The 24,631-nt window shown below is 47.0% G+C and overlaps 1 protein-coding gene across 1 annotated transcript in view; it reads right to left on the bottom strand.

The window, feature by feature from the left end:
- Nucleotides 1–9,545, bottom strand: part of RFTN1 (raftlin, lipid raft linker 1) — a 204,953-nt gene extending 195,408 nt beyond the window's left edge. The window contains exon 1 of the mRNA XM_033431989.2: nt 9,280–9,545. The gene's annotated coding sequence lies outside the window, so the exon portion shown is untranslated. The remainder of the gene's footprint in view (nt 1–9,279) is intronic.
- Nucleotides 9,546–24,631: the final 15,086 nt, after the last annotated feature.

Below are 24,631 nucleotides of genomic sequence, written 5' to 3'. Positions count from 1 at the left end.
ACCCCCACAAGTGATTCTAACTGACATCCAGGATTGAGAATCAACACGCTCAGAGCAAACCCTGTCTTTTCCCACTCCTGACCCTCTCCAATCTCCTAACACCCAGGCCGCAGGGGCCCAGGGTCTCTCTTAGGCTGCTTAGCCAGGGCTGAGAACCACAGTCTAGAAGAACGTGGTCTTGCTGACCCCCTTGGTTCCACCCCTGCATCACCTGAATCTCGCTGGACCTCATACCCTCCCTTCCCAGGCTCTCTGTTGTCGTCCCTAACACAAGTGCACCCCCAAATTTCTATCTCCAGCCTCCTTCTGCCTCTCTCTTCAAATTACTTTCACTACCAACCACCGCAAGCATATGGATAAGGATTAAAAAAAGAGACATCTCTGTACCCACTACCCTGAATCAACAAATGCTTATATTTTATTTGCTCACATCTTTTGTTTTTGTAGAAATACAACTTTTGGTGTGCAGCCCTCATTCCTGTCCCTTTGTCCCCTGTCTTTCTGTCCCTGGTCCTTATCCTGTACACACTACATATAATACCCAGAACAATACAGGGCAAAGGCTCTGACACTTTTCAGGTCATGGCACCCCCAGTGTCCCTATACGTTTGTTCACAGCACCCCCAGGCTAAAAGCAATACCCACAGCTCGATTTATTAAGTAGTCAGGTCCAAACAAATTGATAATTATGTATAAACAACTTAGCATCCTTTTGAAAGAACAGACTACACAAACTGAAAAAAAAAATTTTCCTGCATCCTTAAATTACCGTAATTACTTACTACTGGGATGTGTGCATCCATTTGGCACCGGGGAACTTCTCAAACCTCAGAATCACACTGGACACCACCACCCTCATCCCCTGTTCAACAAAGATCTTCTTAGCAACCACCCCAAATCCAGCTTTGCAAAGATATGACATCATCAAAAGGAAGTGGTGGCCTTTGATGTTGATCCTGTGAACTACCTCGGGCTAGTAATGAGGGTGGCAACCAACATGCAAGTACCACTTGCTGCGGTGCCTTGGGGTGCCTTAGTACAGAATTTGGGAACCTCCAATACAAGGAGGCACGTAGGCTCAAAAAAGTTCCATAACTGCATCATCTCCCCGTTAGCTGTCAGATTCACCTCCCAGCCTGACCGCTCTCCAACTCCAACAGACACACCCACGGACCCGTTCCAACATCTTCACCTGGAACTTTCCAGGCACTTCCAGATGAATATGCCCCAAAGAGAACCCAACACCCTGCCCCAAAAGCCTGTTCTTCCTCCTGGGTTTCTTGTGCGTATATGTGTCCTTATGTAGATATCCACAGAGAGAGAAGTTGGGGCAGATTTGTTTTAAAGGTCTTGTCTTTGGACTTGGAGGCTGGCAAGTCCAAAATCTATAGCACAGGCCAGGAGGCCAAAGGCCCAGGGAAAACGTGATGGTGCAGAGCTGAGCCCCAGGCCCATCTGGAGGCAGAACTCCTTCCTGCTCAGGAGACCTCAGTCTTCTGAGTCCTCGGACTAGTTGGATGAGGCCCGCCCATATTAGGGAGGGTGATTCAAATGCTAATCACATCTTTAAAAATACCCCATGGCAACACCTAGACTGCTGTTTGACCAAAAACTGGGTACCCCCGTGGTAGCCAACCTGATACATAAAATTAACCATCACGCCCTCCTTCACTGAGCACTTAGTAGGTGCAAGGCACTGCTCCAAGTGCTGGGGATACCGAAGTGAAACAAAGACCAAAACAAAACAAAACAAGAACAACCCCGCCCTCGTGGACCTTACTTTCAGGAGCAGACACATAAAAATAATGAATGAAGTTCAAGTTTAAAAGTATGTCACATAGGGCTTCCCTGGTGGCGCAGTGGTTGGGAGTCCGCCTGCCGATGCGGGGGACGCGGGTTCCTGCCCCGGTCCGGGAGGATCCCACGTGCCGCGGAGCGGCTGGGCCCGTGAGCCATGGCCGCTGGGCCTGCACGTCCGGAGCCTGTGCTCCGCAACGGGAGAGGCCACAACAGTGAGAGGCCCGCGTACCGCAAAAAAAAAAAAAAAAAAAAAGTATGTCACATAAAGACAAGTAAGGCAGAGAGGGGCATTAGCAAGTACAGGGGAGGGCACAATTTAAAAAAAAAAACAGCGTGATCAGGGAAGGCCTCCCCCAGAAGGTGACAGGGCGAGCGCTGGGATGAGGGAGCAGGTGGCCACGAGTGCAAACAGGCCGGGAGGTCCTGGACCTGCCTGGGGAGGTGGGGTAGCCTGGGCGGCCGTGGTCAGGACGCTGGCTTTGTCCCCAGTGAGATGGGAGACCTCAGAGGGTTTCGAGCCCCAAGGAAGACAAGATCACTCTGACCCTGGGAACAGGGAGAGCAGGTGGTGATGAGGTGTGAGCAGAGGTCAAATTCTGGATACGTTTTGAAAGTAGGAAGTGAGATTTCTTAGTGGTTTGGAGACAGGGCATGAGAAAAAGAGGGCATCCGAGACCCCTCTCAGGTTTGTGGCCTGAGCACCTGTAAAGCTGCAGGGACCACCTCCCAAGACAGGCACACCGTGAAAGGAGCAGTTGGGCCAGAGCAGACCGGAGTTTGTCCTGGATGCGTTAACTCCAACCAAGGGGAGGTGGGGTGGGCAGCCGGATGGACCAGTCCACAGCTCAAGGGAGAGAGCTCTGGAGCTTTGGGTACCGCCCCATCTTCCCATGGGGCAGCAAACTCCTCGAAGGCAGTTACATCTTCATCCTCAACAACAACTACCCCAATGCCCTGCCCCAAGAGAGGCACAGTAACACCTACTCCATCAACAGACTCCCGGAGAAGGAAAGGTGCCTATTATCTGGAAAAGGATGGGAAGGGCCTTTGGAATATTTGCCTGTTGCTCTCAAGTTCGCCTTTTTAAAAGCACAGCACAGGGGCTGGTGACACTCTGGAGCCAGAGTGCCCGGTTAAAGTTCGAGGGTCCCTACTTCCTAGCCGAGTGACGTCAAGGGAGCCACTCAACCTCAGGGTTCTCAACTATAAAATCGGGATGACCGCAGAATCCACTTGCAGGGTGAGGACTAAATAAGTTAATTTAACAGGGCTTAGAAGAGCTCAGGCACCTAGAAATGGCTGTCTAAATGTTAACCATTATTAGTACTATTACTAGTACTACTTATTATCCATGACAAAGATCCCTGTTAACCTGCTATAATTATACCACACCGAAAGGGTGCTTATAAAGTGTCCCAAGACACTGGAAAAATCCCCAAAGACCTCTCCAAATTAAAGAAGTGTTTAAATGAACAGTCTGATTTCTTGTACTCTGCATTTCCAAAATCTTGTAATACACGATATGGTCACGTTCCATTAACCAGAGTCTGTGATTAACCTAATCTCTTCTCATCTGACTTTAATGGATAAGGTCTATTACAAAAATTTCTCCAAATCTGAGTAATTTGGGAGTTATTCCATAAAACTTGAAGGTTCCTCAGAAGTATTTCCTCGGGGTGAAATACTAATCTGGGACTTCCAACACACACACACACACACACACACACACACACACACACCACAAACACACACACACACATGGAAGCTGATAATCCTTTGCAAAGAATAAATGCTGCCCATCCAGGGGCTCTGCCTATGGAACAACACAATGGGACAGTTTTGTTTTAAAAGCCAAAGAACGCTGTCAGTGAAGTGCAGCTGGCTTCCTGGTTGAAAAAGTGTGGAAACATCCAATACAGCTTCATAAAGTAGCACGAGAGTTGGTGAGCATCAAACATAGCTGATGTTGACTTCCCAGCTCTGGGGGCTCTGGGTTCCCCACTGACCCCCGTGGGCTGGCACCCCTCTCCTTTGAACCGAGCCTGAGCGTGGACACCCCGTAAAGGGGACGTCCCTCAGTCACCATCCTGCACCATCAGACACGACGCAGCGGCCCCTCCGCTGCTCCCGACACCACAGGGGCAGGCCCGACCCAGGAAAACCCCCTAACGAAGCCCCCAGGTACCCCAAAGGATGCCTGCTCCACCTCAGTCTTGGCAGGTAGCCATCACACATAGAATGTGACCTGATTTTCTAGCTCTTTGGTTCTGGCCCCGCTGAGAGCACTTTTTCTTCCTGAATTCAGCCCAGGTAGGGAGTAAGTCGCACAAATGCATATTTAAACGCTGAACTGAATTCTTTGGAGAGCGAGGAAATTAACAGGGCCTCAAGCAGTGACCATCGCTTGCCCGCTGTACCGATCTTTTCAGAGAACGCATCTTGGTAAAATACACAACGATAATAACGAGAGCCCCTTTGGGGGCCCAAGAGAAAAGGGAAACTCAAATTTATGTCAAAAACTGAATGTGAATGGGAGGAAGGATCACACACACACACAAACCTTTTTATAAACATAAAAGAAATGTCTGGCTAAATTTATCTCTTTGTCAGTGAAAAACAGCCTAAGCTTTAGCCAAGAGTGTGGCCAATTCTTAAACTGAAGGACAAAAGAGAAATGCTTAGTATAGAGTAGCCCCATCAAACAGAACTTTCAACCAGGATGAAAATACATCTGCTCTGTCCAATTCGCTCGCCAATAACCACATGTGGCTCTAGGGCTCTTGAAAGGTGGCCGGTGAGACTGGAACTGCATTTTAAATTTCATTTCCTTTTAATTCATGACATTTAAATGTAAATAGCCACATGTAGCCAGTGGCTACTGTAGTGGACAGCCCAGCCACAAGTGAGCTGACAGACAGACGCTCAAACCAAACAGCTGGCCACGTCTTTCTTTCCCTACGATAAAATTACAATCATCACAACCAATAATATCTTAAATTGTCACCAAAATTAGCACCTCTACCCAGGCTCCAGGTGCCCCAAATCTCAGAAAGCCTGAAACAAAAAGAAAAAGGCAAAAGACTTAAGAAAGTGATTCCAGTGTGTCATTTGTTCCAACTTCCATCCCCCATCCAGCTTACATTTCTCTTCTACGACGGCTTCGTGTATTTGGAAATCTATGCTTGCAGATGGAATCTGCATTTGCGAAACCAGAAGGTCACAGCCTCTTCCCTTAATGTCCAGGAAACATGAAAATGTGAACTTGGGGCAAGTTCCCTAACTCCCTAAGCTTCAGTTTCCTCAAGGCCAAAGTGCAGATAATAATAGTATTTGCCTCTCACGAGGATTAGATTCAGAGCACGCACGTAACGAGCCTAACTGTGGCTGGCAAAGAATGGGCGCCTGGCAAGGGGTAGCTATAATGATAATTTTGTCAACAGCGATAGTAAAATCTGTAATAAAATAAAAACGGTGCTACTAGAATGGAAGTTTACAGTTGGCAAAGTTTTCCTAACACTTTGAACCTGTTTCACGGGCTATAGTAAAGTGGCCTCTAGTAAAATACGTCTTGGGGTCCTGACATCTGGGACAACCTCCAGACAGGCAGTCACCCAGATGGGTACCATGAGAATTATTCTGTGCCTCTACCCTGCGGCAGGCAATGTACTAGGCTGGCGGATGAAGGGAACAGTCCCCAAACATAGGCCAATGTCTTAAGACTTTGTACCACTTGTCAGCTGACCTCAGTGAGACACCTCAGCGAGATGTCAAGGCTTCATCCTGGGTCTCACATAAGCAGGAAGCGCCATTCCTACTTCCTATATCAGCCAAGACCAGGTTTGGCTACAGGCCCACAGACGGGGACGAAGGTGCAAGGGGACCTGAGAGGGAACGGCCCATTTTCTCAGCCAGGACAATAAGAGGGGTGTTGACAGGCCATGTTTCTCACTGACAGGCCACATCACTTTAACAGGAAAGCTGTTCTCTCAGCCTTCAAAAAGCCAAATCTGACCTGTCTCACAAAGCAAACACAACCGCTTTCAACAGCCAGCTGCCTCAGCCGGTGAAATCCAACGGGAATCTCCACCAGATTCACAGCAACCAGACCACTACGCCAGAAATCCCCCAGGAGTTTCGAAGCAGAAGTTTAGTGGAATTCTTTGGGGTTTGGGGTTTACTTTTCTTTATATAGAAAGCAGTCGATCTTCTTTCACAACCAAGGGGACGTTCCCCTATGGAATTCCCTTCTCTGAAGATCTTTAAAAATAAAATATTTGTCTGACTGTCTGCAATAATTTAAGAGTAAACCCATTTACTGGCAGAGTCAGGGATTTCTCTCAGCTCCTCCAGCTATGAACAGCATGGTCCAGACTGTCTCAGATGTTCCAATTGCTGGCTCCCTCGGGCCCCAGAAGAACACTGGTCTACCACGCTCTTGACTTTGGGCTAGGAAGATAAGTTGTTGTATCTGGAATCTCACATTTGTATTCTTTGCTGGCGAGAGTGTGAAATGGTATAACCATGTTGGGAGAAGGTCGGGCAGCCTCTCATAAGGTTCACATACATCTCTTTTATGACCCAGCAATCCCACTCCATTTACCCACAAGACATGACAACGTATGTCCCTAGGAAGACTTGTATACGAATATTCACAGCAGCTCCATTCACAATACCCCCAAACCTGGAAATAACTCATGTGTCCATCAACAGGGGAATACATAAACAAACTGCATTATAAATAGATACCGGACTATAACTCAGCAATAAAGTAGACCGAATTACTGGTACATAAAACATGGGTGAACCTCAAAAACATGCTGACTGAAAGAAGCTTTACACAATACTGTAAAGTGGAATAAATACTGTAAGTGGAATTCCACTTACATGAAGTTCAGGACCAGGCTAAACTAACTTTGCGTGAGAAACAAAGGGTGAGGGCAGGGACTGACTGGGAATGGGGATGAAGGAACTTTCTGGGGGTGATGGCGACATTACTTGATAGAGATGAGGGTTACACAGGTGTAGGTGTCTGTCGAAACGTTATGCAAATGTTACCCTCAAGGTCTGTGCATTTCACTATATGGAGATATGTATGTATGTAAAAATTCACCATATGTATAAATTTTACCTTAAGAAAATCATGAACATATATTGAATTCTAAATAATGAAATGTGTGCTGAAACGTTTAGAGGTGACCTGTACCAATGTCTGTCATTTAATTTAAAATGCATAAAACAATAAGTTGCTGATGGATGGATAGAGGGATGACTAGATGGACGGATGTGTAATAAAGCCAATATTGTAAAATTATAGACTCTAGATATGGGTATTTGGGTGGTCACTGTTCTTGCAACTTTTATATATATATAGTTTTGTTTTGTTTTGTTTTGCGGTATGCGGGCCTCTCACTGTTGTGGCCTCTCCCGTTGCAGAGCACAGGCTCTGGACGCGCAGGCTCAGCGGCCATGGCTCACGGGCCCAGCCGCTCCGCGGCATGTGGGATCTTCCCAGACCGGGGCACGAACCCGCGTCCCCTACATCGGCAGGCGGACTCTCAACCACTGCGTCACCAGGGAAGCCCCAACTTTTCTATATTTTTTAAAAGGAGGTGGGTGGGGGAAAGAGTCACAGGGCCCTCTCCCTAGCCCACCAACTTAGAAATTTAGCAAGACACCCATGCCCACCAAGCCATGGGCCCACATAATTTCGATTCTGCTGAAAAGTTAAGACTGGAAGAACACAAGTAGCTTTACAGGAACTCACATCACTCATGCCAAAGATTTTCTGCCTGTTTCCCTACAGACAAAGCAATTATTTGAATGGAGGCCAAAAATTCCTGCTCAAGAGGGAGAAAAAGAACTCACTGACTCGTATTCCCAATTAATTCTCTTTCAGTTCCTGCACCAAATCTATTAGCTAACGGTACAACACCTCTCTTCCATTTGTCCCACGTCCATGCAGCCAAAAGACAAACAAAGAAAAAGCGACCCGGCGACTTGCTATACAAATGCAGCCAGAGGGGTGTCCTCACAGCTGTCAGGCCAGAAACCCCACTTAAGGCAAAAGAGGATGCAGAGCTCCCTCTGAGGTTAAAGTGATTTCACTGAGGTTAGCATGCACACGCACCAAAGAGCCCCAAACAGCTTGTTGCTTAACCCCTCTGTGGGGTTTGGTGACATCTGGGGTCACTTGAACTTGGTAGGGAATTCAGCTGTTCAGAGGTACAAATTAGGAATCCCTGTGGCCAGGGACACGTGGGGTGCAGGGCAAGCCCTACGCACGGGCCCAGAGGTGGCTCACATTACGCCTGCCTTCCTTCCTGGCAGGGCCTCACTTATCCTGAGATGACACACGATGGCAGGGGCTGGAAGACGCCTCGCCTGACTGCGCCCACCATCTGAAAACAGCTGTACCAATTACAAGAAGGAAACCAGGTTGCTGGAGACCAGGGCAGTCACTCAAACATAGGAACTGGTGCCAGACTTTTTTTTTTTTTTTAATACTTTTTTGTTCTTAAACCCCCTAACAAACTCACTGACACCACCCAGCGTCCCTGGGGACCACCCACAACGACACAGGGCAGCCAGGTGCAAGCACCAGGGAGGCAGGGCGCCTGGGTTACTGCACCTTGGCCTCCACGCGGTTCCCGCTGCCAGAGACAGCGGCAGTCTAGGTGAAGGGCATGAGCCCTGGCGCAGGAGGGGGGTGTGCATGCCTGACAACGGGGCTTCCTGAAATAAACGCCGCCACCACCCCGCCCTCACCCAGGGCCACCCTGGCGTCCCTTGGGCCTCGGAAAGTGGTGAGGACGAGGGAAGAAACCCCCTTTACAGAAGGGGAGATGCCCGTTTTCAGTGACGGGGACTTCCCGCGCCCCGAGGCTCTGAGCCTCCCTTGGCCGCGGCGCTTCCTCTGAACGCGCGGCACGTCTGCTCCCGCCCGTCCAACACCGCTGCCCCGGGAACAAACGCACCTCCCGGGGCGCACGCAGAGGGCAGCGGGAGTCGCCTCCACCCCAGCCCACCCCGGCCTCGCGCCCTCCTGAACCTGGATTCCTGGGCCAGCTCCCGCCTGATCTTTGCCGAGGACCCCCTGCAGCAGTGTCCTACACCCACCTGTAGCCTCGAAGCTTCCCCTCTGCTTCCTTCCTAGGCGCCCGGAGCATGCGGAACCTACGACCCTCAACAGAAGGCTCTGGGGTGCCTCTCCCCATGGCTCGCCAGGGATGATTTTTTTTTTTTTTCCCCAAAAAAAAGTTGGCCCAAGACCGCTGCGTCCCATGGATCCTGTCCCCGACCCCATCCATTCCGGGCCGGGGTGCAGGGGACGGGGATGGCCCTCTGGCAGCCCCGGCGCCTGGGAAGCACGCCCAGCCTCGGTAACCTGCAGGGAGGCGCCCCGCCAGGCTCCCCCTGCCCGCCGGGTTCCCGCCCCGCCTGCGCCCGCCTCCATCCCGAATCCTTCAGGCGCCCACCTACCGTTCTGGACTAAGCCGAGGAGAAGGCGCGGGCGCGGGCTCCCGGAGACAGCGTGTTCCGTCCCGGGAGGAAAGTTTGTGCCATATAGAGGAGGCGGCGCGGGGAAGGCGTGGGCGCCAGGGGGTGGGGACGGGGCAGGCGACGCGGCGTGCTCGTGTGTCCGTCCCTCCTGCGATCCGTGCGTCTGTCCCTCAGCGGAGCCCGCGGCCGCCGCGCTCCCGCTAGCTGCGCCCTGAGCCCGGCGCGCTCCGGCTTCAGCCCCGACGCGCCCCCGTCGCCGCCGCGCGTCCGCCGGCTACACTTCCTCTTCCTCTGAACTCATGTGCAAAATATGCTGCGCTGCATCTTCGGGGGAGCCGCCGCGGGAGCAGCTGGCCCGCCCCGCGCCCCCTCCGCGCCCCCTCCGCGCCCCGCGCCCCGCGCCGCCGCCTCCAGGCGGCCGGCAACCTGCGCGCTGCACACGGCTTCCCCCAGCCAGTGACCCTCGCCGCTCCACGGCGCAGAGGTCCGTGGCTCCCCCGCCCACCCTCTCGACCCCTTGTAACCAAGGTTGCGTGCGTCAGGAGCGCGCGTGGGGGACTCGGAGCCCTCAAAATTTGGGCTTGGGTGCTGGAGGGTGACTGCCTCTAAGGCGCTGATGGCCGGGAGTGGGCGGGGGAGGACCAGTAACAGTGGACCATTCATCCTCCCCATTCCACAGGTGGGGCCATCCCCAGGCTCTACGTTATTGCTTGGGAGACAGTGCTTAAGGAGCGGGACAATGCCACAGTCCTCATGCCACACCCTAGCCCACCTACTACAGGCGCCCAGAAGGTTTGAGAAGATCTGGGGAACCATCTTGGCCTGCAGCTTTAGGCCGGCCAAGGAGACAATTCTATAAATGAAAAGCCAAGCCAGGGCTTTGTTAGTGACGGGAAAATGGGAGGCAGTGAGCCCATTGTAAAAGTCTTTCTTCCTGGAGCTTTTTAAACAAAGCACAATCACAGTGTAAGGGTTAATAGCGGGAACCCTAGAGCCAAGTCATCAGGGTGGGCCTCAGGCCCTCATCCATATCTACCTTCTGTGTGATCTTAACGGCTCTGTTCCTGTTTCCTTCTCTGTTAAGTAGCACTTTTTTCTGGTGGGTTTTACAAGTAAAGTGTTTAGGAAAGCACTCTATAACTTAGCTATTATCCTCTTGTTGTTGATATTATTATTATCATTACTATTATTATTAGGGGACTGCAGTAAGACAACTGACATAATCTAATCATCTACATTTTCTGGTTGGCCAAAGAGGGGGCCTTAAGCATTGGAGCCCACAGGATGGAGGGCTGGTGTAGGCCCCAGCAGTGTTTTAATGATGTCCTTCCGGTACTAATAACTGCCCCCAGGGGGTAAGGAGGCACTATTTTGTTTGCAGGAATTCCTGTAACCACAGTTTCTCAGAGATTTTCTTCCTTGTTTGCTTGTTCCTAGCCATCCCAGTTCTCTGTTCCTCCCCTCTCCCCCCACTACCATTTTGTTTTTGTTTTTGTTTTTTGCCCCTTTCCCTTTCCACCCCACCACTCGCTGGTATCACTCACCACCGCCGCCTCCAATCTCCCCCACTCTCTCCTCTGCTTGGCTTGCCATCTGGGAGAAAATAACAAGATCAGGTGACAGCCCAAGTCCAGATGCAAACAGTATTATGTGGAGACAAGTGGGGGGGGCGGGGGGGGCCAGTGATGGTTTTGAACACCCACCTATGAGGCCAAAAGGAGGGATCTTTGTTATTTATATGCCCAAGGCCTTGAGTGATCCCAAGCTAGGGCCCATCTGAAATCTTTCCCATCCTTACCTGAGAGAAAGAAAATAACATTTATAGGTATTAACCAGTAGTTCAAAAGTAAACACGGAGTATTTAAAAGAAGATAAAGGGAAAAGGGGGGCATGCAGCATAACTTGGTGTGTTTGGAGGAGGAGGTTGCCTTCTTTTAAGCAGATGATTTCCGCTCTATACAATTTTTGCCCATGTTTTTTTTTAACACCAGGTCCTTGGGGTTAATAAGTTATTCTGATTGTTTTTATTTTCTTCCACTCAACCTTTTCCTGAGTAGTAATGATGTGTAAATGTCTTAAATGTCTTTTTTCCCTGCTTGGACCTGCATTCTCTTAGGTTTTCTAGAACTCCCAACCTTTCCGCCTAGATATTCTGACGCTTCCTATCTGGTACATAGTAGGTGTTTGATCAACATATATGGAATGAATGGGTGAGTCATTCATATCCGGACCTTTTCCGGCTCTGCGTAACCTACATTGAACAATTACCTGGAGTATTCTGATTCTCTTTCACCTGGAATAGCCGATGAGGAGACAAGTTGGGTCCGTTCGTGTTGTGTAAAGGTCAGCCTTGATTTTCCACTTGACTGCCATGGACTGGCCAGCCAGGGGACACACCCTGAGCAGCTGGGCCTCACCTCTGACTGACCTCGCCTACCCAGCATCAATCCCAAAGATGCTGGAACTGTATCCTGGTGGGTTACCTTGGCAACCTCACAATGTCATCTGTTAGAATGTCCTAGGGCAGCAGCTTTTAATTCTATCACAGCGGTCTCATCGGGGGTCATGTAATAGTGCTGTTTTTCCTCTGCTCACACTTCCTCCCCCTATGATTTAACACTAAGTACTCGGGGAGGGAGCTGAACACGGGGAAAACCAAGCTATTACAGCACGACAGGTCACAGATGGCCCCAGAACTGGGATCCCGAGGGTTCGCAATCAATAAAACGCAAGCCCCAAGTTAATGGGGAAGCTGGTTCCCCTCACAGCCCCTGTAGAAAGGAGAGCAGTGAAGCCGGCCCAGGCAAGCATACGAAGCAGCGGTGGCCAGACTGTACAATTCCTAGAAGAGCTGGGTTCGAGGGCCCCCCTGCTGGAGCAATTCTCTCCCTTGGCCTCAGCAGCATCATCCCACCCTGGAGATGATTAAGGCCATGGGTACCAGCAGCCGGGGCAGTTGTGCCGCATCCCAGCTTCGCTGAGGCTTGGAGAGAGGGAGAACCCCAGCTAACCTTCTATTCTGCCCACCTCTTTCCCACCCTCACCACCACCCCACCTCACTCAACCCCTCTCTCCCAGCTTAGCTCAGAAACGCTCAGTGCCTGTTATTCTGCAGAGAGCAGTAACAACTTCTGCAGAAAACAGACCCATCAAAAGCTGCAGAACCTGGGAGCTACTGACCTTATTGTTTATTTGCAGGACCACGAAAACCAGATCATCTCCCGGGCAGCTGAACAGCAACATTTCAGGGCTGACAGGAGAGATAAGCAAACTCATATATGCCCTGGAGGTACAGGAATTATTCATCTTTATCATCACTGTTAATATTTTAAGTGGGTTTGCAGCCACAGTGAGATCACAGTTTGGCCAGCTGCTCTGTAATAAACGGCTGCAGAAAGCTGGCCCCATGTAGGGTAACATTCATTCCCATAAGAGTTCCTATAAGGTGCCCCAGAGCCAGTGGTTTCAAAGGAGCCCCCTGCCCTGCGTGCACTGTGACGGTCACAGCCTCACAGACACGCCACTGGCAAGTCCAGAATGGAGCAGGGCACCTTCATGCCAGTGTCCAAACATGCCCTGTGACCCCCTCAGCCGTGTGGGATTGTGAATTGGGGTGGAGCAGGGAGCTTGTCAGGATATTTTGTATGTTTGCATTGATGGGCCAAGGCCAGGGAATTTTGTCCAAAGTGTAGTCAAACTAATACTTTGCATATGCCAACCATAGGCATCACCAATTTGAGGAAATGTTCGGATGATTGCCAAATGTTCCATTCAACCCAATACAAAAAAAAAAAAAAGATTTTTATTCTGTTCCTGAATCCACTCTTCATTTTACCTCTGAATTCCCAATCTGTCTGACAGGCAGTTCAGGGGAGCAGGGGCCCTCCTGTGGCTGAGATAGAACTTGCTCTCTGGAGCAAAGAGCCGCGAGACTAAATTGCAGGAATATGGTATGAAGCACACTGCTGTTGGCAGCCTGAGGAAGCCTCTGGCTTTACCAAAAGCCGTCCACATCCATACCCCTTCACTGGTTATTCCATTCATGGGACACACCTATCAACTCGCATTTGTGAACAAACTTTATTACCAGAGATAGAAAAAAAGAAAAAAATATATATATATATATAAAAGAATATGTAGGAATCCTGTATATTCCACAGATGTAAAAAAATAAAGGGGCTTCCCTGGTGGCGCAGTTGTTGAGAGTCCGCCTGCCGATGCAGGGGACACGGGTTTGTGCCCTGGTCCGGGAGGATCCCACATGCCGCGGAGCAGCTGGGCCTGTGGGCCGTGGCCACTGGGCCTGCGCGTCCAGAGCCTGTGCTCCACACGGGAGAGGCCACAACAGTGAGAGGCCCGCCTACCACAAAAAAATAAAAAAATAAAAAATAAATAAAGGAGATTGTGGAAATAACTCACTAAATAAATGATGGGATAATATTTTGGTATATGAACTGATCTGATTTCCCTTCCCCCTCTGTATTTTTTTTTCTTTTTCTTTTAAACTTTTTTTTTAATTGACTTATAGTTGATTTACAATGTCACGTTAGTTTCAGGTATACAGCACAGTGATTCAGTTATATACATATTCTTTTTCAGATTCTTTTCCCTTATAGATTATTACAAGATGTTGAGTATAGCTCCCTGTGCTATTCAGTAGGTCCTTGTTGTTTATGTATTTTATATATAGTAGTGTGTATATGTTAATTCCAACCTCCTAATTTATCCCTCCCCCACCCCCTTTCCCCTTTGGTAACCATAAGTTTGTTTTCTATGTCTATGAATCTGTTTCTGTTTGTAAATAAATTCATTTGTATCATTTTTTTTGATCCCACCTATAAGCAATAACATTTGATATTTGTCTTTCTCTGTCTGACTTACTTCACTTAGTATGATAATCTCTAGGTTGATCCATGTTGCCGCAAATGGTATTATTTCATTCTTTTTTATGGCTGAGTAATATTCTATTGGGCCCCATTGTATTTCTTGTTACGCTGTAACAACCCTCTTCCCACCAATTTAGACAGCTAGAGAAGGCATCATTTGCCACCAGGGAGAGTTACCATGACAATACCAGAAAAAAAAAGCCAAATTCTTGGTTTGGGGGTTTCCATAGTCAAGGTCCAAATATGAAATGAAAAAGATATGGAAAAATATGAAATCAAGTAGAAGCATTGTCTCCTATCATATCTCCTTTCCTTCCTCTACCCACTGCCATCCCCCCCCCCCCACACACACACACATGCACACACACACACCTCTCAGGAATCGATCGAAGTTGCAGACTGGATCAGGGGAAGGAGGGAGAGACAGAGGGGCTGTGTCAATAGGGTGCAATTCACAGGACTCAGGGACTGATCAGAGTCAGAATTCAGAAACCCAGATCCCTCTACTCAGATGAGAATCATCCATCCGTAACAACTTGGGAACCTTGTATACAACCAGACAACAACTCTTGGAGCTTGACATTTGGAAATGAACTCCCATCAGGAGCAGCCAGAGCACCACCTGTGGGTCATCCAGAAAGACTAACCCTTATTCCTTGAGTTCAATCCTCATTTGATAGCCTAGGATGCTGTGAAGCACCTGAGACAGAGTAGGGCCCTGCCACCCTGAGGGAAGTGAGAAGACCCAGGAGTATGAGAGATACTCCCACTTATTTCCCATCAGACCTGTCCTTAGATGAGCCTGAGTGGACCAGCTCAGGATCTTCCTTGCAAGGCAGGACTGTGGTGATCGTCAGTGCTGTTCCTCCAATATTTCTGGTCCTCTCCTTCTGGCCCCATGGTAGAATTGCTCTTCCTGGATCCTTGTGGTTGGGAGAGGCTATATGGCTAGTTCTGGCCCACGAATTGTGAGCAGAAGTGATGTATATCAATCCACAGCACTTATTGAATTGTTAGGACAAGACCTGCCAGAGCTCTCTCTTCTCTCTAGCAAGGCCACTGGCAACATTCTATATGGTGGCTGCTCCCCAGTCTAGGTCCATGAATGGTTGTGAGAAGCTGAGCCCTCCGTCAAACCTGTAATGATCACGGAACATGAACAAGAAATGACCTGTTGTAAGCCACTGAGACTACAAGTCGTTTGTTTCTGCAGCACAATATCCTAATTGATTGTTGCCTATTAGAATCCATCAGATGTTCTGGAAGGCATCACAAGCATATCTGGGAGCTGGAAGAACAAAGGAGGAACCCGATTAGAGGAGCATTTCCCATGTTAACCTGGAATCCTGGTAGTTCTCAAGATGTCCAGCTAGAAAAGTCCATATCGAAAAAGCAATAAGAGTTATTATTTACTTGCTCATTTAATGTTGAAGTATTTATTGAGAACCTAATGTGTGCCAACACTATGCTAGGATACAACGGGGAAGGAAAAGGTACTGTTGGGAGAAAGCTTTCAGTCTAGCAACATTCAGCAGTTAATAATGATTGAAAATGAATGTAGGGCCCAGAGAAATTGAGAGATTGGCCCAAAGTAATACAATTAATAAATGGTAAACTGGGACTTAAACTTGAGTTTTTTGAATCCAAATTTTGTGCTATCTTCACTATCCCAAATGACTTTAAAGTAACAGCATCTGTATTGCTTCAAGTCTGCTCAATAGAGCCGGCAAGATTTAATTCTAGGCTGCCTTATGCCTTTCTCCATAATGTTTGCTGATGCCTGAAATGTCTTTAACAAATACAACTTTTTATTCCATAATTAGTACCTAGCACAAGGCCTAACAAATAATAGGCAGTCTCTAAATGTTTTTTCAATGAGTGAAGCATGTTTGAATGAATAAATGAATGAAATAAGAAGGCTTAAATACTTACAACTATTGATCTAAATATCACACACACTCAGTCTCACTTGTACTAAACCACAGTCAAACAATCACTCAACATAGGTGTCATTCCTGATATGGAGGAATAATTTTTTTTGAAATATTGATGTACTTTCCAAATCCCAGTACTTCCTGTTATCTTATCCCTTTTCTTTGATTTGGGAACCAAACATACATATGGCATCTACAGCCCAAGGAATGTTAGTTTCAGCAAAAGGGCAAAGAAAAGCTTTTGAGGTTCTGAAACCTTGGACTTTTGAGTTTCAAATATCCAAGGGGACTCAAAATTTAGAAAGAAAAAAAAAGAGGCAGAAAAAAATCTCCCCAACTTCTCAGAGTGCATAACATAACCCTAGGCTGCAGGCAGGGAGAAGAATGTGAGGAGAAGAGAGACTGAAATGGACATTGTAGGTCCCTGAGAAAGGGAGACACAATATCCTGCCCCTACAGTTTAACCAGAAGGAAGGGCAGCAAATTCCACTCCACATGGTACAGTAGCTTGTACTGAACCAACTCTCCTACAGATAAACTCTAGACAAACTCTAAAAAATAACTCTCTGAAGGCAGTGGAAAGCAACTAAAACTAGGCATAAGCTGGAAGGGAGTCCACATTTGAAAAATGGAAACATCCGTGGGTGGATTTTCCATTCTTTTATGGCTTTTCACCTGAGGCCAGGCCCCTTTAGTCCCTGAGAGGGCAGCCAAAACTTTGACAGAAACCCACAGTCATACCAGCTAAGGAATCAGAGGACAGAGTTCAGAGTGATCACAGCAGCTGGAGAGAGAGAGGCAGAATCCCCAAAATGAGAGAGCCACAGATGGGAAGCATCAGACTGTATAACCACTGGCTGACCCCTGAAGTAGACTCCAAGCAGTGCCCATTGCAAAGGTGACCAAGTTTGGAATTTTAGTTCAGCAAAGTTAACTGCCTGCTAACATTTAAAAAAAATAATGTTCTTGACAGTAACATAGCAGAATCCAGAGTCTTCACAATATATCATTCACAAATGTCCACAATACAATCCAAAATTACTAGACATTTTAAAAAAGGAAAATGTAACCCATATCCAGGAGAAAAATTAATTAATGGAGGCCAACCTGAAGATGAGCCAGGTGTTGAAATAAGATTAGGATGTTAAAGCAGCTGTTATAACTATACTCAGGGATATAAAGGAAAATGTGTTTTTAATGAAGGAACAGATATGAAATTGTAGCAGAGAGCTAGAAACTACAAAAAAAGGAACCAAATGGAAATTCTAAAACTGAATACCTGAAATAAAAGTCAATAATATTGGTGGGTGGTATAATAGAAACCTCAGATGTGTTTGGAAGAACCCAAGTACAGAAGGGACTCATGGCTCCTTCCCCAAGTAGAGCTCAGGGTGGCACCCAGCATGCTATGTCTGGACAGATGGATCTGAAGAAGACCATGACCATACCATACTGTGGAAGAAATAAAATGACTCCTGAGGACCTGAGGGAAGCACGGAAGTCATAAAATAGTCCCACAAAGATTCCTGTAGTGAGTGAAGTCACAAAAGCAGCAAAAATGCTCCCATGTACTGAAAGAAGCTGAGAGATCTGAACCAACAGAAGCCTTGTGACAAATCTTAGGGATACTACAGCAGAGAGCAGTACAAAACAATAGGCAACCAGAGGATGCGAAGCTATCCCAACAGAAGCCATCCTGGATGTAGATGACACCGATTGGTTTTGCTAATCCTTCTAAGGGTTTGGCACAATACGAGCCCCCCAGAAATTATACACAAGTCTAGGGGAGCTGGGGCCAATCCTGAAACTGACTGGGAATTAGTTTCCACCACGTCTGCCCCCCTGAAATGTTGTTATAGGAACATAAGTTTTATTCTTAGTATATCTTAGTACCTACTATGCTAATAGATATGAGAAGGGAGATTAGACACTTGAAGGATGACATTGACGATTAGCAAACAAACATAAGGTCCTCCTCCCACCCCTCCCCGTGCCGTATAGAGGAAAACTCTTAACAGTTAGCATACGGCTCCGGCTCTACACTGTGAGCACAGCTTCTCAAGGTATCTGCTTTTTAAAAACATGATTCCAAACATGATTTCTTATAAAAGGGGTTTCCTTCAAGAGGTTTTGTTAACTGAGATTTAACTGCCTTGCCTGCTACGTAGCCATTTACTCCTCTCCTATTTCCCCACCTGCAGAAGGGATCTCATGGTTCTGATCTAGTCATTTCTCCATTTCCTGGGATGCTCTGGCTTATAAACTCATATGATGAATGAATGAATAAACAAGGGAAGGAATAAGTGAATAAATAGGATAAACAGGTGAATATCATTTGTCTTAGTCAGTCTAGGCTCCTATAATTAAAAACCATAGACCAGGTAGATTATAAACAACAAATATTGATTTCTTATAGTTCAGGAAGCTTGAGAAGTCCGTGATCATTCCCTGCCCCCCACCAGATTCATTGTCTGATGAGGGCCCACTTCCTAGATAACCAACCATCTTTTGATATATCATCACATGGTGGAAAGGACCAGGGGCCTCTGGGCCCTCTTTTTTTTTTCTACCTTTTGGCTGCATGGCATGTGGGATCTTAGTTCCCCAGCTAGGAATCGAACCCATGCCCCTGCAGTGGAAGCGTGATGTCTTAACCACTAGATCGCCAGAGAAGTCCCTGAGGCCTCTTTTATAAGGGCACTAATACCATTGATGAAGGCTCCACCCTCATGACCTAATCACCTCCCTAAGGCCCTACCTTCTACTACCATCACCTTGGGGATTAGGGTTTCAAATATGAATTTTGAGGGGATGCATACGTTAAGACCATAGCACCATTCATACCAGGAGCTAATACAGAACTTATATGTTGGATTAATAATGTCTCTTGAAAAGCCCACGCTTTCCCTCCTCCTAACTCATTCTGTTCTACCTGTCCCTTTGTGAAACACATTTAGAGGGTTTAAATGCCAGTGGCTCCAGGCCCACTTTCCTCCCTCCCAATATCTGTTGTCTCTCTACTCAGTTGAAATGGGAATTTTGGAATAGAGCTCTCTATTAGTCACCACTGAGGCCTTTTCTCTCAGCCCTAGTGTTCCCAGGCCCAAGTATCAAGGGTCAGGCTGACAGCCCTGGCAGCTTGGGGAAAGAGCATGAGAGACTTTTTAACAGGCCTAAGGCCTGGTTTTGGCATGCAGCTCTGCTAAGCAACAGCTGGACCACAATAGGCCAGCTTCAGACATCTGCCTTCTTTTCCAAGCATTAGTATAAGCTTCTTTGCTAATGCTATTATTAAGGAATTACCAATATTTTTCAAGTGTTATCAATTCCTGAAAAGACAGCTAGTAAAGTCATGCAGGACAAGACATTGGTGGTCAAGACACCACAAGGCAAGGTCTTATTCTCACCTCTCCTCTCTTAAGGTCATTATACTGATCTGATTATCTTAAGGAGGGAAACTCTGGCTCCAAAAGCCACCTCACTTTGCTCTAATTCCAGTTAGAGGTTCTAACCAAGAATCTATAAGTAAACTCCATTTTAAATAATTGACAGGGTGACAGGAAGGGTTCTTGTTGCACACCAGAGACCTGGGCTCTGATTACCTTAAAGTGTAAAGAAAATCAGAAAAAGGCTTTTGGGCAGCTCACAGAATCGATGGGAACACTGAGGAACCAGGCTTGGGCAGTGTAGCTAATTGTATCTTCCAAAGGTGGCCTGCAACAATATCACCTGCCCCGTGTTCTCTTCCAGAACCTTGCCATTCCCCCATCAAAAGGGGGGGGGGTGTCTAATTTCCCTCTCCCTAATCTGAGTAGTTTGTGATGCACTTGTAACCAGTAGAATGTGGTATAAGTGAAGCTGTGTGACTTCTGTAGCTAGAAGGTAATGAAGCCTCCACTTAGATAGCTGGAATTCACTCATAAAACATGTTAATAGCTACTGGGCAAGCAGTCCAACAGCTTTGAGGTTGCCATGTTGTGGGGAAGCCCAAGCTAGCCCGCACAGAGACCACATGGAGAGGACCTGAGAGCAGTGACATGAGGAAGAGATGCCCAGTCAGTCCCAGGCCACTACGGCCCCTCACTGACACACCGCCTGAACCACATAGCCTTGACTTCCACAAATCCTGATTCACAAAAATCATGATAAAAACTAAATGGCTGTTGTTTTAGTCACTAGGTTTGGGGGTTATTTGTTATGCAGCGATAGCTAACCAGAACAGTCAGGAACAAAGGACTGTAAGAATAAGATCAGAAACAGTTTGTTCAAGCAGGACACTCTCACCAGGTTGATTTCCTCTACCTGCCCCAGACTTTATATTGCTGAGTTCCTGGTGTTAGAGAGCTATATGAGAAAATGAGCAATGAATGAATGGAAACCTTGAAATTTCAGTGGCATACAGATTGTTTTCTTTAGTGTAAAACTAATAACCTGAAGCAAACCCCCCAACAGTCTCCTCATTGCCCCCATGCCTTTCCTCCTCATTCCTACTACAAAACAAACCTAAGCCAAAGATATCAGGTGGGGTTTTGTGTGTAGAGGCACCTGTTTTTGTGACTCTATCTTCTTTTTAAAAATAGGGTTCTATTTTTTAGATGCTCATTTTCCTATTTAAAAACACTGGTTAGAATATGCAAGAAAAATTCCGCTAAGCTTTTTAAAACACACACATACATGCACACCTTGTGTGGACTCATCCAATCTTCAGATCATTTGGATAGAGAGCCCTTTGGCTCACAAGGGGACAATGAAAATAAGCATTCCTGTTACTTTTAGAGAACGCCAAGTTTACCTCACCTTTGAGTTCCTATTTTTGATTCTCCTTTTAACACTCAGGAGAAACTTTCATTAGCATTTTTACTTAAGCAAAACCGAGACACAATGAACTGCTGCTTCAGGATTTTCAAACCTCGCCGTCTGGGAATTTCCCAGAAAGCATTATTAATATTACAAGTAAAATGTGTTCAGGAGGGAAAGTACAGCCCCTGACTCATCTGCCTGACCACACGACAAGCAGCGCATCATCTATTCCTGATACGTAAACCCTCCTGGGTGTTGGAATGACAACGATAACCCACACATGACAGCATTGTCTCCCAGACGGTGGAATCCTGGAAAGCCACAGCTTTTCCAGGCGTGTTCGCCAGGAGGACTACCAGCAGCTGTTTCCAGAACTTGGCTTGTCTGGGTTGCCAAACAGGACCAGGAAAGATGAGGCCATCATGCACACTTGCGTAAAGGCTAAGGATTCATGATGTCTTAGGGCTCCAGACTCTGTCACTGAACAACGAATCACACCAGAACACCAGAGCTCCACCGCCTGTTATGACCTAAACTGGGAATCACAGAGTAACATTTCCACCATACTCTTTTATTCAGAACAGTCACATCCACCCAGATTCAAGGGGAGGGACATAGATACCTTCCTCCAATGAGAGAAGTTGAGTTGTAAGAAGAGCACATGGGGTGAGAGACATTGTGGCCGCCATCTTTGGAAATTACAAGTTGCCACAGGTCAGGTTCTCTAGAAGCAGAACTTGAAATAGGGATTCTCGTGTAGTCCCTTATGAAGGAACAGGGAAGGAGGAGAAGCTAAGTGAGATGTGGTTTCAACTGAGCTCTAGCCTCAGCCCCATCTCGGGAGGAGCTCTGGAGCATATATTGTTATGTAGCATCTGTCCTGCATTGAGGCAAAGAAATAGGGCTCTTGTACACTGACATTAGTCAACCACTAGCTCAAAGAAGCCCCAGGTGAGGGGTTGTAACTCCCAGGTATGTTAGAGAGAGTCAACTCCAGTTTCCTAAGGGCACTTCTCAGGTAAGGATTGCCACGGGAGCCATTAGCAGCAGCCAGTAGAAGAACGACTGGGAATCTGGGTGAGGTGCAAGGGCCTCGGAGGGCATATTCAGGGGCTAATTTCTATAGGGACCAGCAGGTAAGGACCTGAGTCTCAGGTAAGTCCAGGAGGTCCATCCTTAGGATGAGAGATGCTAAAGTGTTGAGTGGGAGGTGTATTCATGGCACATCAAGGTGTCTAATCCAAATGGGATTTGGGGACCCACTCAGAAGACATGTAGGGTTCAGGGCAGAAAATCTACTTAAATTAGCTTAAGCTAAAAAGGAAATGTTTTGGATCATGAAATGAGAAAGTCAATAGAAAGTGCTGACCCAGGCTGGATCCAGAGCTCAAAGAGTAACCTCAAGATCTGGTTTTCAGACTTCCCTGGTGGCACAGTGGTTAAGAATCCACCGGTCAATGCAGGGGACACGGGTTCGATCCCTAGTCCGGGAAGATCCCACATGCTGCGGAGCAACCAATCTCGTGTGCCACTACTACTGAGCCTGCGTTCTAGAGCCTGCGAGCCACAAGTACTGAGCCCACGTGCCACAACTACTGAATCCCACATGCCTAGAGCCCATGTTCCGCAACAAGAGAAGCCACCACAATGAGAAGCTCACACACCGCAATGAAGAGCAGGCCCTGCTCACCGCAACTAGAGAAAGCCCGCATGCAGCAACGAAGACCCAACGCAGCCAAAAATAAATAAATAAATTTATATTAAAAAATAAAGATCTAGTTTTCTCTCTCTCTTTCAGCTCTTCCCGCCTTTTTGTGGGCTCTCTTCTTGGAGGCCTCTCCTTTTAGGGGGCAAGATGGCTGCCAGGCTCATAATCTCTCCTCTCAGCAACCCCAGCAGGGAAAGGGCTTTCCTTTCTCAATCATTCTTCCAAAAAAGTCCCATCACTGAGTATCACTGGCTTTGAGCAGCCAGACTTGGTCACATGACAATCACTGAACTGATTACTGTGACCAAGATGATGTGATGCTCTGATTGGCCAGCCTGAGTCACATGCTCACCCTTGAGCTGGAGTTGGAGTTAATTTCACTAGAACCACGAAGATCAGGAGTAAAGAAGGGGCAATGCTGCAGGAAGACTAGTGAACAGGTGCCAGAAGAAGAGGGATAAGACCAGACAGGGAAAATACCCGTAACAGAGGAAATTAAAGAGCATGTGGAGAATCCAGTCACTGGTGAGCTAGGACAACAAGGTTAAATGCTCATGAAAGGCCCATAGACCCCATTCAGAGTCAGGGGTCCTTCAGCCTAGGTTGCATCTGCTTCCTCTACCCAGGGACAATTTTGATTCCAGAATTTGGAGCCAGAGTCACGAACATGAAGATTTAATCACGCAGGAGAGGCTAGGTGGCTCCAGCATTGGGGCTGGAGGGATTTGAAAGCAGGAGGCCAAAAAGTCTTGACAATTTTATTCTCCAGATAAACCAGAGATCCTAAGTGACCACACAAATATTTAAAAACTCTAACCCTACATTTTGTTTGATCAAATTTCACATAAAGATTAGAGGTTTGAAAAATAAGACTTATGAAGAAAGTCAAAGAAACCAAGGAAGACAAACTGAAACACGCACGTGTGCATGCGTGCGCACACACGCACATCACAGAGAGGGGAGTGTATTTTTAATTAAGTCATCTTCCTTATTTAAAAATATGGTAACTAGCCATTCTTGAGCTCTACTGAGGATGAAATAAAAAGCAAATGGGCTTAATTGCAGCATTGGGGAATTAAACATGAGAAGGAATTCTTTGTTCAACACTGGCCTAAATTTTAAGCTCTATTTAATTGTAAGCTTCCTCTGGGTAAAAGGACTGTGTCTTCTTCATCTTCCCCAAAGTTTGAAACTGAAAACTCAGAGTGAAACAAAGAGAGACATAGACCTGTACCAGATTCTATAACTTCTAAGATTTTATGTATGGCTACAAAGGAATCTCATTTATCCATCTTATCAGTTAGGAAAATTTTGGCTGTAAGTATCTGACAAACTGACTTGAGTGATTTAAACAAACAGGGGATTGTTTTCCTTATACAATAAAAAGTCTCAAGGCAACAGCTTGCTGGCCCTGGTTTGCAGCTTATGATTCTTTTGGCCTTTCCCTCATGTTTGCAAGATGGTTGCTGCAACTCCAGGTATCACACCCATCTTCCATGAGAAGAAAGAAGGACGAAGGAAGAAACAAAACCTATTTGGGGGAAGTGTTTGCTTTTCCAAAAACCACAAAGAAAACACAAACTTGTGTCTTATTGGTCAGAAGTACATAACTTGGCCACCTCCAGCTAAAAAGTAGCTATAGATAAAGGGTTGAGAATGGGAGTTAGATCAGCCAGATCCATGGTGTTGCATTATTTTTACAAATACATACCTGTGAACATGGTGTGGACAAGTAAATATTTGCTCCAGGCAAGGACTTCATTCCTGGAATTTAGGCAGACTATTTGTCTCTCGTATACGATCTCAGCTTCCTAAGTCAACTAACCATTCGCATTTGGCTCTTTATCTTGGTGTGGGGAATGCACCTCCTAGATTTAATCATCAGATTCTAGTGGGACTGTTGTTCCAAGGATAAGGATGTCCTAGCCACAGGTGTGTAGGCATGTGACCTGAGCCCAGCCATTCATCATAACCCAACCACTTGGTCCCAGTGATTGGTCTAC

This window comes from Orcinus orca, chromosome 5, assembly GCF_937001465.1.
Source record: "Orcinus orca chromosome 5, mOrcOrc1.1, whole genome shotgun sequence".
Classification (NCBI taxonomy): domain Eukaryota; kingdom Metazoa; phylum Chordata; class Mammalia; order Artiodactyla; family Delphinidae; genus Orcinus; species Orcinus orca.
The sequence above is the reverse complement of the archived record's forward strand: the minus strand, read 5'-3'. Positions and strand labels throughout refer to the sequence as shown.